The sequence below is a fragment of the Mus pahari genome, chromosome 2, assembly GCF_900095145.1.
Source record: "Mus pahari chromosome 2, PAHARI_EIJ_v1.1, whole genome shotgun sequence".
NCBI classification, from domain to species: Eukaryota; Metazoa; Chordata; class Mammalia; order Rodentia; family Muridae; genus Mus; species Mus pahari.
The window spans coordinates 151984555-151988553 of NC_034591.1; positions in this window are offsets into that span (position 1 = coordinate 151984555).

The following is a 3999-nucleotide window of genomic DNA, read 5'->3' on the forward strand; positions in this document are numbered from 1 at the left end:
TTGAGACAGACCTAGTTTATTCGCTATGGTTATCTCCCGTTGTGTCCTTTCCGTTCAAATGGCATAACTTTGTTCTTCCTTAGGATGCAAACAACTCCTTGTGTAGGTACCACACTCCCTTTGTCCACTCCTCTGTCGATGGACACCTTGGTGGGCTCTGTTCTTTAGTTCTTGTGAGCAGTGCCGCAGTCACAGATATTCTATCTCTGATAGATTCCTTTGCGGGTCTTTGTGTACCTGCCAGAGAGCAGAACGGCTGGGCCACCTGTAGCTTCGAGCTTTCTGAGGGGCCTCCGGGTTGATTTTCAGGGTAGATGGACTAGTCTACATTCCACCAACAGTGCGTAAAGGTTTATGAAAATATTTTTAGAAGGATTTGAGGCACACATCTAGAATAGGCACTCCATTAACATCTCTGGTACGATTCAAACCCAGAGGAGGTCACTGTCATAACTGCCTTCTAAGAGCTGTGGATTTCAACCACAGGCGCTTTGATTTCATACAGTTCCAAATACAAAACAATCAGGTACACTGAGGAAATGCGGCACTCTAATTTACTGTATATACACTATGAATTTAAAGCAAGTTGGGGTAGGGCTAACATCTTCCAACTCTGGATTCATCTTCAGGTTTCGTTTAGATTGCTCGCCTCTGATTCCTCCTGGGCCAGCTTTTCAGGGACTCAAATTGGTCTTCAGGCTTTGATATTAACGGCTTTTAGGCTCATTCTTTTCCCTGGCAGGCGGTTTGATTGCACAAATATGCTTTTTTTTCTGTGATCATAAATATAAACGGCTGCTTTTACTTTCCCTTATTAAATATTCCTTCTCACGACGAGCCCTCATTTTCTTATCTTTCATGTCAAAAAAGAAGAAGAAGGAGGAGGAGGAGGAGGAGGAGGAGGAGGAGGAGGAGGAGGAGGAGGAGGAGGAAAGAAAAAGGAAAAGAAACATAAGCTGCAATTTAAGCTGCCCCGCACTTGGGAACCCTAAGCGTGTCATAGTTTCCCCTGGGAGGGGACTTCAGTTACTCGAGTCAGTAGCAAGTTGTGGCAGCTGCACGCTGCTGAATAGGTTCCCCCTCAGAACCCCTGGTCCTTACCACATTGATTATATTTGCACTTTGAGCTTTTGCTATAAGTTGAAGTGTTTATATGTTAAGTGCATGATCCGAGGTTTTAACACCCCAGACAAGGATTAAACATTCCCATCTCCCCATCTACCCCCACAACCCTTCCCATAGCTTCTCACCCCAGACAATCTCTGCTATGATTGTTATCATTTAGTTTTGCCTGGTTAGAACTTCCTATAAATGGGATTGCATGGGATATAACATTCTGTCCTGTTCGTTAAGTTTATTACCTATGCCCTGCCATTTTATCCAGTATAATACCTTAGGTTTTGCCACATGGTAGTGCGTGTGTAGTTGTTCCCTTTTATTGGTAATGAACATGGCTGTATGAGGAGAATTCACTTTGCTTGTCCACTCCACTGATGGACATCTGAGCCCGTCCTAACTTTTAGCTGTTCAAATTACTATAAACATTTGCATACCCACTACCCCGTGAACATCTTCTTTTCTCACTTTTGTGGGGAAATGCCAGCTTACAAAGCCACTGATGGGAGGCATGAGAGGCTGCCAAGACTCTGTACTTCTGTTAATGATGCCTGAGTGTTGTTTGTTCCACATCCTTGCAGATGTCTAACGCAATAGCTCTAGATTGTGGCACATCTTGTTGAGAGTTGATTTTGATTCGACTCACCCTGATGAGTGTGCTGCATGCTTTCTATTGCTTTCGAGCCTCTCTCTGTCTTCCTGGGTGAGTGAACTGCCCCGTTCTTCCCAGTTTTCCTTAGGCTTGTCATTGAATCAGAGGCAGTCTGTAGGCAGACATCTTGTATCAGCTGGATATGGGTGGCTAGCTTTCTAATTTGTGCCTATTTGTTTTCTTAATAGCGTCTTGATGATCAAAATTATACCTGGAGGAGTCTTGGAAGAAGAGTACTTAAGTTTTATTAATCCTTTCAAAGGGGAAGAAAAAGACTGGTTTAAATTTTAAATTACTTTCCTGGTTTTTATTTTATCGATTTGAATGTTTTTTTTTTCCTTTTAGTTCTATTTCCTACATACACCAATTAAATGCAAGAGAGATTTTCAAAGGCCTTTATTCTAGTCTGGTTCTGTGTTGTTCGGAGAATACAGTTCATGAGAATACACAAGCCTCACATGGCTTGCTCATGTGTGTTCTGTGCATGGCACACAGCTCATCCTGGTAGTTACATCTTTTTTTATTGGAAGAATACATACAATTCAGTTGTTGCATGTACCAGTCAAGAAACACTTATAATGGCAATTTTATTGTGGTCCCTAAATCTCCTTCCTCCTACTTGAGTTGTATACTTTTCACATCCGTTGTTGAGAGGAGATGTAGCTGTCAGCCCGCTTTTGGATTACTCTTTAATTCTATTGATTATTGCTTCATGAATTGTACATTTTTATTATTAGTTATGGGAGCATTTATTATCTCCTTTGAATTCTGTTGCATTGAATATCTTGAAATAACTTTGTCTTTAGTGATGTTATTTTTCCAAAGTCAGCTTTCTTCAGCTGCTTCTCACTTTCAAAATTTTAGTCTTTCTACTGAAAGTATATTTTGTCCAAGCATCATAGACTTGAACATAACTTCTAATTCAATCTGATCACTCCATCCATTTTTAGTTTAAGAGTTTAAACCATCACATATAATTACGACTGATACAGTTGCATTTATTTTCACCACATATATTTTCACTCTTTCCTGTCATTAATCCTCAATGTTTTCTTTCTTCTCTTATGTTAGGTCAGTGGTTCTCTGCATTCCTAATGTTGAGACTCTCTTTAATATAGTTAGTCATGTTGTGGTGACCCCAACCATAAATTTATTTTCATTGTTACTTCATAGCTGTAAGCGGGTCATTCATCCCTCAAATGGGTTATCACCTACGGGTTGAGAACAGCTGTTTTAGACCAATCTGTGTACTCCACATTAATTTTTATTAACTACTAGCTGTGTCTCTGTGTTATTTCTTTGAGTGGTAGATTCTGGGGGCTTAAGACATGACACCTGAACTTACAAGAGCTCGCTTGTCCAGATTTAACCCATTCAGGAGGCAGAGACAGGCAGATCTCTGATTTGGAAGCCAGACTGGTCTACAGAGCAAGTTCTGGGACAACCAGAGCTACACAGAGAAACTGTCTCAGAAAACAAAAACAAAAGAACGTTTTAATATTCTCTTACCACCTCAATTTTACTAATGCCCAGGAGAGAAAAACATATAAATCCTTCAGTAGAAACTTATTTTTGCTTTAAAGATCTGTTTTTAAGTGAAGTATGACGGCAAAGTTCATAATCCCAGCACGTCGGAGACAGAAGCAAAGGGGTTGCCTTGAATTCGAGGCCAGTCTAGACTCCATAGTGCCTAGACTCCATAGTGAATCTCTACCTCTGTCCCTCCCCCCCTAGTGCCTTGCACACTGTACAATGAGAAATTTTATGGAAAGGAAGCAGTAAATAGCGACAAGAGATGTCTAGAGCAAACAAAACTGTGGCTCTGGGAACTACTGGCTTCATGGATTTATGTGGATAAAGGGAGGCATTCTCGAGACTGAAAGGAAGGCCCAAGCATCTAGGGAGTGCTTGAGGCAGTGACTGTAAGTCCAAGTCAGGGCTTCAAGGGCAAGGTTTCCAGAAAGCTATGAGAAGACATAAACGCACAGTTCTAAGAACTGTGGGCCAGTGTGGCCTCTTCCGTGATTTCAGAAGATGTTATGGGACTCAGGCCAAGACTCACCATAGGTGTGGGCACACTGTAGAGCCTCTACCAGAGTGTCTTAGTCAGGGTTTCTATTCCTGCACAACATCATGCCAAGAAGCAAGTTGGGGAGGAAAGGGTTTATTCCGCTTACATTTCCATACTGCTATTGATCACCAAAAGATTCAGGACTGGAACTCAAGCAGGT